This window comes from Ornithorhynchus anatinus, unplaced genomic scaffold (assembly GCF_004115215.2).
Source record: "Ornithorhynchus anatinus isolate Pmale09 unplaced genomic scaffold, mOrnAna1.pri.v4 scaffold_284_arrow_ctg1, whole genome shotgun sequence".
Classification (NCBI taxonomy): Eukaryota; Metazoa; Chordata; class Mammalia; order Monotremata; family Ornithorhynchidae; genus Ornithorhynchus; species Ornithorhynchus anatinus.
Window position 1 is genome coordinate 25378 of NW_024396752.1, and position 15236 is coordinate 40613.

The 15236-nt window shown below is 50.5% G+C and overlaps 1 long non-coding RNA gene across 1 annotated transcript; it reads right to left on the reverse strand.

Moving 5' to 3' along the window:
* Positions 1-10061: 10061 nt before the first annotated feature.
* Positions 10062-14816, reverse strand: LOC114808866. Its single transcript, XR_003756629.1, has 4 exons — positions 14686-14816; positions 13191-13299; positions 11350-11456; positions 10062-10941 (listed from the first exon to the last, which is right to left on the reverse strand). It is a non-coding gene; the product is annotated as an uncharacterized LOC114808866 (long non-coding RNA).
* Between the last annotated feature and the right edge of the window lie 420 nt (positions 14817-15236).

Below are 15236 nucleotides of genomic sequence, written 5' to 3' on the forward strand. Positions count from 1 at the left end.
AGCTCACCCCTGCACCTTGTCGTCGTGCCCCGCCCCCCCCGCCTCGCCGCCCCACTAAGCCCGGAAATAGTCCCATCCCAACCCTTAGGGACAGATCCCGCGAGTGCGATCTTTGGCGGACCGGGAGGGTCTCCTCTGGGGCCAGAGCCTCCTTCGGAAGGTGGACCTCTAAGCGGGAAAGGGGAGGAGTCTGGGGAGCAGGGACAAGACAAGCCCATCGGCAAGGAGGAGGCAGGGAGACCCCCATCACGAGAGCCGCCAGGGGGAGCCGGGAAGTCTGAGGGGGGCAGTTCGAGCAATGGGAAATGGGTTGGCCCCTTCTGGGGCCCGGTCCCCTGCCGGGCCCGTAGGACGGGGCTCCGCCCATCCTCAGCCCTCCCGAAATACCGTGGCCCGATGACAGGAGCCGAGGGTCTCGCAGGACAGCCACCACTCCTGGGGCGAGGGAGCCGTTGGAGAGGGATTCCTCAAACTCTTCCACTCAGGAGAAGAACAAGAAGAATCCGAATGCTTTGGGTCATCCTCAAGCCTTCCTAGGTGCCCCGCACGGGTCTCAGGGTTGGGAGAGGCACACGGGATTCAGGCGTGTCCCATGGGGGACTCACTGTCTTCATCCCCATGGGACCGATGGGAAGGGAAAAGATGACTGGCCGCAGGTCACACAGCCGACGGGTGGGGCCGAGCGGGGAACCCACGTCCGTCGTCCCTCGACTCCCCAGCCCGTGACCCTCTTGCCGCTGAGGGTCACTTGGCCTCCTCCCGCCGACAACCAGGGCAGGAGTTCAGGAGAGGGGAGGGATGCCCCCCCTCCTCCGCCCCCCAGAACAATCCTGCAGAAATGACCTGACTTCCAAGCCCTCCCAGCTGGCAAAGGAGACTTTCCCTACCCAGCTTGATTCTTCACCCGGGCCTGGCCCCTCCCTCCCCCACCCCCTGCAGCTGCCCAACTCCCTCAGAGACAGCCCCTGAGGAGTTCCAGCTCTGGAGACATGAAGGAAGTGCAGGGTGACCCTGGGGACCGGACTGGGAGTGCAGGGAGGAGTCACCCGGAATCTCGAGAAGCCAGGGCCCTGGATCTCCCTTCCTGCCTTCCTTCCTTCTTTCCATAGTAGGGACTGAGCACTGGCTAGGGCAGAGCACGGGACTCAGCGCTTGGAAGGTCCCTTGCGGCCCCCCAGAGAGACCCTCCCTGCCCCAGGATGGGCTCACCGTCTCCACAGGGGAGACAGGAGAGGCTCGAGAACAAAGAGGCAGTTTGAGTGGCTAAGAAGCCTTCTGAAATGGAGCGTTCGGCCCTTCACCCCACTATCCACTTCCCTCACAGACACAAATAAGGTCGGGAAGCCTGCGAAGGACACCTTTAAGGAAGTTACCTGGCCCAGAAGAGCCCCTAGTATACAAGCCAGAAAGCAGATTCAAAGTTACCCCAAACTCCATACCCCCTTCACCCCCAGAGCATTCCTCTTCTCCTCCTAAACTCCACAGCCCCTCACGTTAAAACTCAACTTCAAATAACCTTAGGCTCTGGAGGTTTACACAGGGTCGAAGGGGTGGGGCCCGGTCAGTAATCCTCCTAATTGGAAACAGCTGGGTGAGAGATCAGGTGTCCCGGAAGGAAGCCCTAGTAGCTTCATTGGAAGAGGGGATGGCTTTGGGAAAAATGGCTTAGGATGGGAGAGGGGTTAAGGGATAGGATTGGATTGAATCCCTAACATGAAGAGATTTGTCCAGGGAAACACAAATTCCAAACAGCTCTCCAGGGGGTCTCATTTTTGGCCTGACCCCCACCCCACCTTCCTCTCCCATCTGAGTTCCCTCTTCACAGCCCTCACATCCGACCTGCTGACACTGGACCCCAGGAGGAGTCAGAGCAGTCTGGCCCTGTAAAGCAGAAAAACCACCACTCTCCTCACCTTCAGAGCCCTCCTAATATCACATCTCCTCCAAGAAATCTTCCCCAACTAAGCCCTCATTTCTGCTATTTGTCACAGAATGGAGTGGGAAAAGAGCTGATCTTGATTTAATTTTGTGCATGTGTTTTGTGTTTTAATGTTTCATTGCCCCTAACGTGTCTGTCTCTAGTCTTTTTCAGAGCTGGAGAAGGAGGCACAGAAGATTGCAAAAAAGCTAGTTTTTTCGAAGGGGTTGTGGGGCAAAAGCTGTTTCTATGTCTGAGCCAACAGAACAGACTCGTGCTCCACTTTTCCCTCACACCCACCTCATGCTCCCTCCAAAAAGCAGGACTCACTGCAGAGCTCTCCTCTGGGTAGGAGGCAGTATAGTTTGGGTCTAATGGAAGCAAAATGTCACTGCACCTTCTCCACCAGTCCTGACTAAAACATATCTGGAGTTGTGGAACCTGACCTTAAGAGACACATGTGGATTAGTGAGGGGCCAATTTCCCTCACCCTGCCCTTTGCCCTGCCCTCTGTTTCTGTGGCCAAACCCTTCAGTCTTCCACAGATTCTGATGTGTCATAGCTGGAGAAGGAGGGGGAGGGGACTGCAGGCAACATAGGTTTCTTTAGCAGACACTATTTTCCCTCTCCTCCACCAAACACTGAACCTATCATCTGGAGAGGTGAGGCATATAGGCAGACCACCTCACTAAGATAACTGCAACAATCTGCCCTTTTCATTTACATATTTAAATTAATGTCTGCCTCCCCCTCTAGACTGTAAGCTTGTTATGGGCAGGGAATGTGCCTGTCCCATGGGTACACCCCCAAGCACTTAGTACAGTGCTCTGCACACAGGAGGCACTCCATCAATCCAGTTGATTGACTGAAGGTGCAGAACTGCATGCACAATGGATAGAATTCAGTTTCTGGCACAACACCTGCCTTCTGTCCCTCCCAGCCCACACTGCTATGAACTCGATTTCAGGCAGGAACCTGCACAACTCTACTTCTCAGAGAGAAATAGGGGAGATACCCTGATCTCCTCCTGATATTAGAAACCAAAAACTTCCACAATGAGCCCAAAAGGGTCCCTTCTCCAGAGAGTGAGGATGTGCAACGGCCCTGCAGTCAGGACTGTAGTCCCAGAGAGGCTTGACCCATCTAGGGAATTAAGGGCCCTGGGTCTTCTCAGTCCCAGGCAAATCAGACAGAGCTAGTTTTCTGCCCAGAGCCCAGGCCGCTGTTCTGCCATGAGTGGCATCTGTCTCATCACTCTTCTTCCCCCCATTATTTACATAGACACACACATACGCACCCCACTTCACACCCCCTCTCTTTAGGGTAGCAATGCACTCCATTCAGTATGAGGGAAAATCTGGGAGTTGAGTCTGCCCACAGCATAAGAAAGACGATCCTTGAGGCCGAGGAAAAACCCAAGGCCACACAGCAGACAGGTGGCCGAGCCAGGTTTAGAACCCTTTACCTTTAGACTCCCAGGCCTGGGCTCTAGCCACTAAGGAGAGAACGAGGTGAAAACATACTGGTGATTATTGAGCGTGGACTGTGTACTGAGAACTGTAGGATGTGCTGGGGGGGTACGATACTGAGTTACTATGCTCTATGTTAAGCACTTACTATGTGCCAATCACTGTTCTAAATGCTAGGGTAGATACGAGGTGATCAGATCGTCCTATGTGGGGCTCACAGTCTTAATCCCCATTTTACAGATGAGGGAATTGAGGAACAGAGAAGTTAAGTGACTGGCTCAAGGTCACACAGCAGACAAGTGGCAGAGGTGGGATTAGAATCCACATTCTCTGACTCCCAAGCCGGTGCTCTTACCAGTAGGCCTTGTGGTTGTGGGCAGGGAATGTGTCTGTCCTATTGTACTCTCACAAGCACCTCGTGCAGTGCTTGCACACAGTAAGCACTCCATCATGTCTGGCATTGTGAGATCTGGCGTTATGGGATCTGGTCCCGGAAGACTCGCCTGAGTGAGTGACTATGGTGGCCCAAGTCTCCCCATCCTGCCCTCCATCACCCGCTAAGGATCACATCTGTTGGACACTTCTGACTCCAGGAGAGCCATTTGTCTGATAGAAAGGGAGAGATAGGCAGGCGAAAATAATAATAATAATAACGTTGGTATTTGTTAAGCGCTTACTATGTGCAGAGCACTGTTGTAAGTGCTGGGGGAGATACAGGGTAATCAGGATGTCCCATGCGAGGCTCACAGTCTTAATCCCCGTTTTTACAGATGTGTTACCTGAGGCACAGAGAGGTTAAGTGACTTGCCCACAGTCACACATCTGACAAGTGGCAGAGCCAGGTTTCGAACCCAGGATCTCTGACTCCCAAGCCCTGGCACTTTCCACTGAGCCACAAAAACCATCTAGGTTACAAACATGAGTCTTCCTGAAATGTGGATTGCCCAAGAGAAGTGAGGTTTAACAACTGCAGCTTGCCATCATGGCTTAGTGGAAAGAGCACGAGCTTGGGAGTCAGAGGTCGTGGGTTCTAAGCCCAGCACCGCCACTCGTCTGCTGTGTGACTTTAGGCAAGTGACTTAACCTCTCTGTGCCTCACTTACCTCATCTGTAAAATGGGGATTAAGACTGTGAGCCCCATGTGGGACAACTCGATTACCTTGTATCTATCCCAGAACTTAGAACAGTGCTTAGCACATAAGTGCTTAACATATAACATCATTATTATTACCTCCCAAGCCGTGTGGCTTAGTGGAACCAGCAAAAGCTTGGAAGTGAGAGGATGTGGGTCCTAATCCCATCCCTCCCACTTGTGTGCTGTGTGACCTTGGGCAAGTACTTAACTTCTCAGTGCCTCAGTTGCCTCAACTGTAAAATGGGGATTAAGACTGTGAGCCCCACATGGGACAACCTGATTACCTTGTATCTATCTCAGTGCTTGGCACAAAGTAAGCACTTAACAAATATTGTAATCATTATCATTATTATTAAGCAGACTACTACCTCCTGCAGCTAGCTCAAAACCCTTAACTAACCCCTTCTTCATATTCTCAAGTCTGTTAGTCATTCTCCAGGGACTGGATGCCCAGAATAATGAAAGACTGGACAGAATTCAGTCCCTGCACTCCTGCTGTAGAACAGAAGTCCACACAGTTCTGATCCTCAAAGAGAAACAGGGGTGACGTGCTAATGTCACCCTGTCCTACTCCTGACACTAGACTTCTCCCTCCCCCAACCCCCAGCAGCCACCACTGGTCAAGGCCACAGATGCCCCTTCTCCGAGTCTGAAGATATGCAATATGAGTCTGCAGCTAGGACTGAGGGCAATGGGAGGTTTGATCCATCTAGAGAATTAAGGGCCCCGGGTCTTCTCCGTTCCACAGTCGGGTCAGAAAGAACCAGCTCCCTGTGCAGAGTCCCAGTTCCCATTTCCAGTACCAGCCTCTGTGCTGGGGCTGGCAGCCCCCTCCTCTCTCTCTTCTCCTTCTCCAGAGATGAATTCGGAAGTACGGTAATACAAACAAACATATTCACCAACCACAACCAACACCTTCCCTTAGAGGTGGCGGCCCAGTTCCTGGCTCCATCTCTCCACGAGGATTAGAGTTGGGAAATGCATTGTGGTGGACACGGAGGGGGTCCCCAATTTGATAGGAGCTACCACTATCACATGTGGAGGGAGTCCCCAGTTGTCGACAGGGGTGTGCAGGGCTGCATGTCTGCTCAGTTGGCCAAGCCCAAGCCAGCTCCCTGCACTGAGCCCCAGTTCAGGAACCAGTTTCCTTGCTGACTGTGGCAGTCCCCTCCTCATTACTCTCCCCAAAGCTAACCCCATCTTTCATGCATGCAAGGACATACACACACACACACACACTCCTTTGAGTGGGAGTGAATTGCGGCACTCCATCTTTCAATGGTGGTGTGCATTTGGGAATTGATGTGACTGCCCAAGTGCAGGGGGATAAACTTCAAAGGTGAAGAGTTGAGATGAGCTGCAACTGCAGAGAGAACAGTAGCCAGTAGGATTCTCCCCTTGGTCACCCAGCCCCAACCTGCAGAGCTCTGGAGGAGGAGATCTGTAGGGCTTTCCTCCTCCCAGGGCTTAGAGCCAACTGGGCCCAGAAGTAGGGGTCTTGGAACTCACCATAAATGCCTCCTCTGAAGATGGGGAAGAGGATTCTCGGTCTCGTGGGAGAGGTGCAACACTGGAACCATCCATCCAGCTAATGAATTATGCCAGTTAATTTCCCCCTGCACTGCACTGAGCAGGTCATTGGGTAATTCGATGCTGCTGCTTTGGACGCGTCTGCTGACAGAAGCTGGGTTGGGAAACATCAGATTTCTCAAGTCAAACAGGCCCCGACTCTGCAGCGAACAAGTCATGAACATCAGGAAAACTCCTTTGGCATCAGGTTCACGGTGCAGACGACCAGGTGAAGATGCGTAAACTCTTCTGGTGAATTAGTCAGTTAGGAGCTCCACTCGGGGGAGTCCAACAGCCTCACAGTTCCCCCAGACTTTAACCACTTGATCAGTCAGACCAATGGAATTTTCGGGCGCATACTGTGTGCAGAGCAGTGGACTAAGAGCTTGGGAGAGGACAATAGAACAGTCAGTAGACACGTTTCCTGCCCACAACGAGCTTACAGCTTAGAAGGATGGTCTAGAGTCAATCAGTGGTACTTATTGAGTGCTTACTTTGTGTTGAACACTGGACTAAGCGCATGCGAGAGAACAATACAACAGAGTTGGTAGACATGTTCCCTGCCCACAGTGAGCTTACCCAGATGTTTGTAGCAGTTCTGAATGCTCCTTTTTTGCCGATGGTATTTGTCAAGCCCCTTATGCTGTGCCAGGCACTGTTTTAAGTGCTGGGGCAGATATGAGCTGATCAGGTTAGATAAAGTCCGTGTCCTACATGGGGCTCACAGTCATAATCCCTATTTTAAGCTCGTTGAGGGCAAGGAATACAGAACTGGATTGCCCTGTACCTACCCCTGCATTTAGTTTTGTAGTTGTAATATTTGTTTAGTGCTTACCATGCACCATGCACTGTTTTAAGCGCGGAAGTAGATACAAGCTAATCAGGTTGTATAAAGTCCATGTCCCACGAGGGGCTGACAGTCCTTAACCCCATTTTAAAAATGAGGTGACTGAGGTAGAGGGAAGTGAAGTGACTTGCTCAAGGTCACACAGCAGACAAGCGGCAGAGCCGGGATCGGAAGCCAGATCCTTCTGACCCCCGGGCACAGACTCCCTCCATTAGGCCACACTGCTTAGCATTTAAATGCCATTAGAATAACAATAATGACATGGCTTCAGCTACCACATCGGTATTAATGACTCCCACATCCATCTCTCCATCTGCCACGCGAGAGTGGGAAAAGCTTTTTCATTGCAAACAGTATCATCAAGTCATCAATTATGGTTCCATTCTATTATTTCCCCTCTCTGTAATTTATATTAATGTCCATCTCCCCATCTAGGCTGTAAGCTCATTGTGAGCGGGAACCTGTCTTCCAATTAAGACGTACTGGACTGTCTCAAGTGGTTTGTGCAGCCGTCTGATATCACTGATTGATTGACTGTGAACTTATCATGATTTTGTAACAATTATAACACTTCCACAAAGATTTGGATAGACTCTCTGCAGCATCCAGAAATACCAGCATTCAAAAAAGTGACCATAATAGGGATATTTAGCCATTCAAAATTGGAAAAAAAAAAGTAATCCAAAGTCACGGTATTAGCTCCACATGGGACAGGGACTGTGTCCAGTTTGATTTGCTTACTTCCACCCCACATCCTGGTACCGTGCCTGGTACATAATCAGTGCTTAACTAATGCCCTTATTATTAATGAAAATAATGATAAAATCATAATTCAATACCTCTTCCCCCTTCTTTTTATAATGTGAGTTCCATGTGGGACAGAGACTGAACCTTACCTGATAATGTTGAATCTACCTAAGACTTGGTACAGTGTTGGGCACATACTGGGCATTTAATAAATGCCACCACACTTATTATGCAGGTGGGGATGGGAGCCAGCTGGTTTCTCAACAGATTTTTGTCCTCTCTCTCCTTCCCCTGCTTTGTTAATTAGAGGAGGATGGTTGGGCTCCACAGACTGGACCTTGCCAAAGAAGCCACATGGGAGACTAAACAATAGGGTTTATTTTTCTACAGAAACATTCTGGACATGTCACCACCCTCCTCAAAAATCTTCAGTGGTTGCCTATCCTTCTCCGTATCAAACAAAAGCTCCTCACTATTGGCTTTAAAGCTCTCCGACACCTTACCCTCGTGCCTCCATCTCCCCTGATTCGTCGCACATCCCCTGGCCCACATCCTACCTCTGGCCCAGAATGCTTCAAAATGACCGATGGATTCACTTGCTTGATTTGGGCCTCCCTCCTCACATCTGCCAATCCAAAGCCCTACTGAAGATGCACCTCCTCCAAGAGGCCTTCCCAGGCTAAGCCCCACTTTTCCTCAGCTCCTACTCCCTTGTTTATCACCATGACTGGCTCAACTTTGCTCTTTCCCCCATCTCCCCACAGCACTTATGTATATAATTTTATTGATATATATTGATGTATTTTTGCTTGTATTGATGTATGCTCCCCCTCCCCACACACACTGTGAGCACATGGTGGACAGGAATTGTCTGTCTTTACTACTATATTGTACCCCCCAAGCACTTAGTAAAGTGCTCTGCTCACACTAAGCGCTCAATAAAAAACAACAAATAAATTTTATGCAGACCAATTTACCAAGCGCTTGGGAGAGTGCAACGGATCTGGTAGGCAAGATCCCTGCCTTCGAGCATCTTACAGGCTAGTGGGGGAAGCATACAGTAAAAGAAAATTACAGGTAAGCAGGATCTCTGAGGCACAAGTGCATTTGTGAGAGTACATGCCCTCATACGTGTGCCCTTGAGCGCTCTCTCTGCCTGGGTGTGTACTTGTGTATTTTGAGCTGTCTGTTGCAGGGTGATTCCATTCCCTGTTTCCGTTCCCTGGCAGTGGCCTGGGAATCAGGTCAGGGGTTCTAATCCCAACTCTAAGCCGTGGCTGCTGTGTGACCTTGGGCAAGTCACTTCCCTGTGTCTTTTCTCATTTCTAAAATGGCAGTTGAAACAGAGAGCCCCATCTGCAACAGGGACTGTGTCTAACCTGAATTGCTTGTATTTCCCCCCTTCCACCTCTCCCACCGGTTCGTATAACACCTGGCAAATTGTGGGCACGTAAATACCCCAGTTAATCCCAACTCTGCCACTTGTCTACTGTGTCATCTTAGGCAGATGACAACTTCTTTGGCCCTCAGTTGCCTCATCTGTAAAATGGGGATGGAGACTGGGGGCCCTGTATGGGACAGGAACTGTGTCCAATCCCAATTGCTGTGTCTTTAACCAAGCTCTTGCTGCAGTGCCTGACATGCTAAGTGCTTAACAAATGCCACAATCATTATTATTATTATTATTACTGTGATTAAAAACCGAGTTAGTAGACACATTCCTTGCCCACCAGGAGTTTACAGACTAGAAGGGGATACAGACATGAATATAAACAAAGAAATGATGGACATCCTGGCAATTAAGCACTTAATACCACAATTATTGTGCTTGTTATTAGAAAAGGGGAGGGGAAGCAGAGACCCAGAGAGATTGAGGCACACCACTAAGTCACACAGCAAGTCACTTAAGTTGCTCCAATATGACGGATTAATTCACTAAACTGGCGGGGTAGTGGAACCTGGGACAACCTCCAATCTGAGCCCCTGCCCACCTCCAACTCATGCTGCCCCCTCCCTCTCTCTTGGGCCTAGAGGGCCCTGCCGTCCACGCTAGCCCTGCCCACCAGAGTCAATGGGGCAGGGAGAAATCTGAAACCCTCCAGCCCATGGGAGCCCCATTCCTCTAGAGGCCCTCAGGCTGGATAGGGGGAGAGGCAAGAGGAACAAGAGTGTGTCATCAAGCCCCTGCCTTGAACTCATAAGACCTCTTACCCTGCCTGCGTGAGCCAGAAGGAATGAGATCTGGAGGTTGGGAGGGTGCTAGGGGTCACTCTACAAGTTAGAAGCTGGTGACATCCACCTGCTATGAGTACACAGCTGCTTCTCCCTAATTCTAATCCTTCTGTGGAGCGGGGCCAATTGCCAGTGGCTCAAGAGTGATGAAGAACGTATACATTTTATTCCAAACAGAGACATTTGGGCTTACAGATCCCAGGCTGCCAAGGGGACAGAGATGGGAGGAGGAGAGGAAGGGGAGAGAAGGGGGCCAGACAGTGCCATTTCTGTTGGTAGGATGGGGGAAACCACTTTGCATCTTCCCACTCTAGAATTTGCTGTTAGTTCTCTCCACCCCTCTTTCTGCTCATCCAGGAGGGATGGAAGACAAGGGTAGTCACACATACATACATACAGAGACAGACAGACACACGCACACCTTGACTCAACCTGTCCCTACACCCACTCCCCCAGGGGCACCCCCCTGGACGGGAAAGGGAGCCTGTACTCTTGAAGCCTGAGTTAGGCAGGAAACTCCCACAGGGCAGAACAGGCAAGGAGGATGTCGCACTGACTATAGAATTAAGGGCGCCGGTGCGACCTCACTCCCGCTCGGATCCACCCACGGAGTACCGGCCCCAAACTCTAGACCCCTGTTTCCATAACCCTTTACCCGGCCCAGGAGCGGCGGCCCCTCTGACCCTGCTCCGGTCCCGGCCCTCGCTCCCACGCATGAGGCACACACACATGCACACACCTCCATACCCTCCTGGAGTTGCAAGGGATTGATTTGGCACCCATGATGCAGTGTTTGACCCTCAACTCCCCCCAAAGGAAATGGCACTGTCTGGAAGGAGGGGATACAGTTGCAGGCTAGGGGGCAGGAAGGGGGTGGCCAGGGGGCAGCAGCCTCGTGTCAACAAATTTCCTCTCCGTGGGGCCAGTGCAGTTTATCAGTGTCCATGGCATCCGGTGAGTAGCTGGTCCTTCCTCCACTGTCTGTGAGACCGGGTGGTCCGGTTCGGGGCTGCGCTGTGGCTTCCTGGGGATGGATGTGACTGTTGGTTGGCTGAAGAGGTGTGCCCCTGCCCGCACATGGTGAGTGCCGGCCAGTCACAGTTCGGGGTGGGGAAGGCTCGGTTGGGTCGGCAATGGGGAGCCCAGTCTTCCAGCCAGGGAGCAGGAAGTTGTATGGTGGGTAGGAGCCTGGTCAGGGGTCACTACTGAGCCCAGAGCGACTGGGTCACTGCTCTGGGTTGCGGACTATATCGATGCAATGGATTGTGTGTGCATGTCCAGAGGGGGATAAGGTTCATTTCACTATACTCTCTAAAGCACTTCGCAAAGTGGTCTAGACTTAAGTACTCAATAAAGACCGCTGTTTCCTCAATTCCTCCCACTTGCCCAAAACAAAACTCAGAAGGCCCCATGTTTAAGGCATAAAACTCACCATTCTGTCCAGTCCTGTCCACACCAAGATGTCCTTAGAGAGGCGGGGATGGGCCAGGGGGCCGGGTCTCCCATGATGCACCTGGGGCTCAGGTTCCTTCCTTGGCCCTAAGGATAAAGCTTGTAAGGTCTCAGGGTAATCTCACTCTGCGCCCCTGTTTGTGGCAGAGGATGCTGCAGCCCAGGCCCAGCCCCATTTGCAGCTGGACTGTGCCCTGCAGGCTCATTCACACCCAAGGTCAGAGAGTGAGAAAAAGAAGAGACAGAGAGAAAGGAGGAAAGATTCCTCATATAGAACAGAGCAGCTGCCATTCACACACCCTGCAGGGGAGGCTCTGGCTGGCTTTGCCACTCCAAAGCAGGACACCCCAAGCATTCTGGGTTTCCTCCAGAGTCTCAGCCCGTGGGGACCCCCCCCCCCCCAATTTCCCAGCGTCTTACCTGTGAGCAGGCCTGTCTGGGAGACTTCTCCAGGGGGCAGAAACAAACTGGGCTTCTGCCTTGTCTCTCAGGCAGCCTAGACTCTGAACACTTACCCAATACCAATCTGGTCCTTCACCCCTGCTCCTCTTCCACTCCATCAACAGTAGAAGGAGACTGGGGCACCTGCCTCCCAGTTTGGCCTGAGTTGAGTGAGACCACACTCCTTTAAGCACCCTCTTTGGCAAATCAGGTTTAGGAGACACAGCCCCTGCCCACTGGGAGCTTACAGTCTAAGTCATTCAGTCAGACAGCTCATTGTATTTGAGCTCTTACTCTGTGCAGAACACTCAACTTAGGACCCTGGCATAGTACAATAGAACGCTTTAACATATATGACCTACCCACAACAGGATCACAGTCTAGAAGGGGAAGCATCGACTTTGGAACAACATGGTGCAAATGCTTCAGAATTCAGCATTACATAGCACACCTGGCCTCTGCTCTCAAGAAGCTTCCAGTCTACATGACAGACATTAAAATTGATTTACTCACAGGTAGAAGGGCATAGACAAGATCAGTACACCAAACTGAACATGCTGAACCTATGATAAGCTTGAATCGGCGGTACGAATTGATCAAAAAGAATACACAGAATGCAGAGTGGCAGTTTTGCATTAATAGAGCAAGGGTCTTTAGCAAACATTATTTGACAGAGCACTGTACTAAGAGCAGGACGGGGGTGAGAGGGCTCAACTGCTAAGGACACCCACTTTAGTCAGTCATATTTATCCGGCACCGCAGAACAAGATATAACCAGAGAGATTCTCTCTCTATTATGAGCTTATATTCTAGTGGGGAAGACAGACGGTAATATGAGTGTTATGCCCATTTAAGTAGGAACCACGTCGAGTGGGCGGAGGAGTCATTTGGAAATATTCCGTCGACTAGATTCCACCTCAAGGAGAGATTTGCACTTGGTAACTCAGTCTCCCAGGCACTCAGTAGGATGCTTTGCATCTAAGTACTCAGCGAATACTAACGGCAACTCAGCTTCTGCTACTATGGCGACACTTATGTTTGTGGTGTTCTGGCTCAGTGTGGCGTATTTGAGCGCAGAGCACTATATAGCACTTGGGAGAGCACAGCAGACATTCCCTGCCCACAACGGGTTTACAGTCTACTTCACTGGGTGGCTACTGAACCCCAACTCATTGTTGGGCTTTGGAGGGGCTCGAGTCCCAGGGGGTGGTGGGGGAAATAGGCGACATATCTTGGGGTACAGGAATTGGGAAGCCCAAAAAGAGGCCTCAGACAACCAGCTGAGGTTGGCGCAATCCTGCCCTCGAGGGGCGCGTGACAGTACCACCACTCCACCCCTCTCCCATCAGCGGGTCTTGATTCCTGCCCCAGAGAACTTACAATCTGATTCTCCGATACTGATGCGCTTCCAGAACTGATCCAAAACTCTCAATCCAGCGAGGATGGTAGGGTGGAGGTTTCCAATCGATGGGGGCTGGAAGTGCACCTCCTTTTAAATAATTGGGGAGGTGGGGGGTCGGCACAAGTCTTGCAGAAACAGTCCCTCACCTTCTAGCACATTCCAGAGGCATGAGCACTTGCTGAGGTTGGATAAGATTGCTGGCTTTGACAACTTTACGGTTGAGGGGGAAATACTAGCTAACTGAGGGCTGGCAAGAGCACAGGTAGAGGGCTCAATGACAGACACACAGAGAGACACATAAAGACACACAAAGACACACAGACAGTGAGCATGCACCCCCATGCACCCCATCGTTTCTGCCCCATCCCTTTCTCCCCCCCACCAAAACCCTGAGCACCAATCATTCCCTCTAAAAACAGACTTCATAGCATCACAAGCCCTCAAATTCCTCCTCTCTGGAGATTTTTTTTGTCCCAAATCAGACACTTCCCTTCCTAGATACCAGACTCATCTCCCAGTCAGCAAAACCAAAACCTTTGTTGTCTGTGGCATTCCCTGCCCCTCCAGGGCATGAGTACTGTAGCCACATCAGAGACTGGGCTACAGGCACCAATAACCACACACATCAGAGTCCAATCTGATTATCTTGTACCTACTCAAGCACTCGGAACACACAGTAAGTGCTTAACAAATACCATCATCACATCAACAGTATGGACAAGTCAATAATATCAAATACATTCTCCTTACCACCATCAGCCTGGTCCACTACCAACACCTCATTAATATAGGACTCATTCTCAGAGTCAGAAGGTCATGGGTTCTAATCCCAACTCTGCCACTTGCCTACTGGGTCATCTTGGGCGAGTCACTTTACCTCTCTGTGCCCCCATTACCTCATTTGTAAAGATGGGGATGAAGATTGAAACACATGGGACAAGGACTGTGTCCAACCCGATTACCTTGTATCACCCCCAGCACTTAGAACAATGCTTGGCATATACTAAGCCCTTAATATTATCATTATTGTGATGATTATCATCATCCCAGACTTGGGTAACCCCTCCCCACCCCTCAAATTCAAACCCTTGAGACCAGCCCATTCCTCAATGCCCTCAATCACCATAATCAATAAAGTCACCAATATCCCCACCCTATAAACCCTAGTCACTGCTGACTCATCCATGTAAAATCAACTCCCCTCACAAGCTACCCCATCACTAACATAGGCAACATCAATTAGAACAACCTTAAGTAGCCCCCCAAAAGCATCAAGACAAGACATTCCTGACCCATGAAAGCCAAACCATTTGCCCTGACCCCCTCAGCACCACCAGGACCATTGGTATAAGTAGGGAAAGAAAGCCAACTTTGGGGGGACTCTTAATCCAATACATCAACTACCAAATCATCAACTACCACAGCTAAACAAAAGATAAGCTAAGCAAAGGGAGCATCTCAGGCACTACTCACCAAACCCCCAGACAAACACACTACATCTCCTCTCCCCAGCTTATGGCAAGTACAGCCCACTGACCCTTCTTAAGAAAAAGAAAGGCACACAAGCCTCTGGGGCTTTAAAGGGGCACTGCCACTTGCTCCATTGTAGGGCACCTAATGGAGAGACTGGGTTTCTGGGGGGGTGGGGCTGTAGGATCAGAGAAGGAGGAGGCAGAAGGCTATTAAGGAGAAGAGGATTTGCACCTGCCTATCATTAAAAGGATCTGGAAAAACAGCCCTAATTATACACACCTGCAACCCATTCATTTACTCCTTGAGGATGGGGTCTCATTCTCATCTACGGCTTTCCCAGAGTTTAATACAGTGCTTTGCACCCAGAAGGATAGTCAATAAATAAAAATGAATTAATTAATTCACTTACTCCATGAGGATGGGGTCTAATTCTCAACCGAGTCTTTCCCAGAGCTTAGTACAGAGCTTTTCACCCGGGAGGATAGTCAATAAATAAGAATGAATGAATTAATCAATCAATCAATCAACGCAAGCTCTTCACTGAGGCCTCC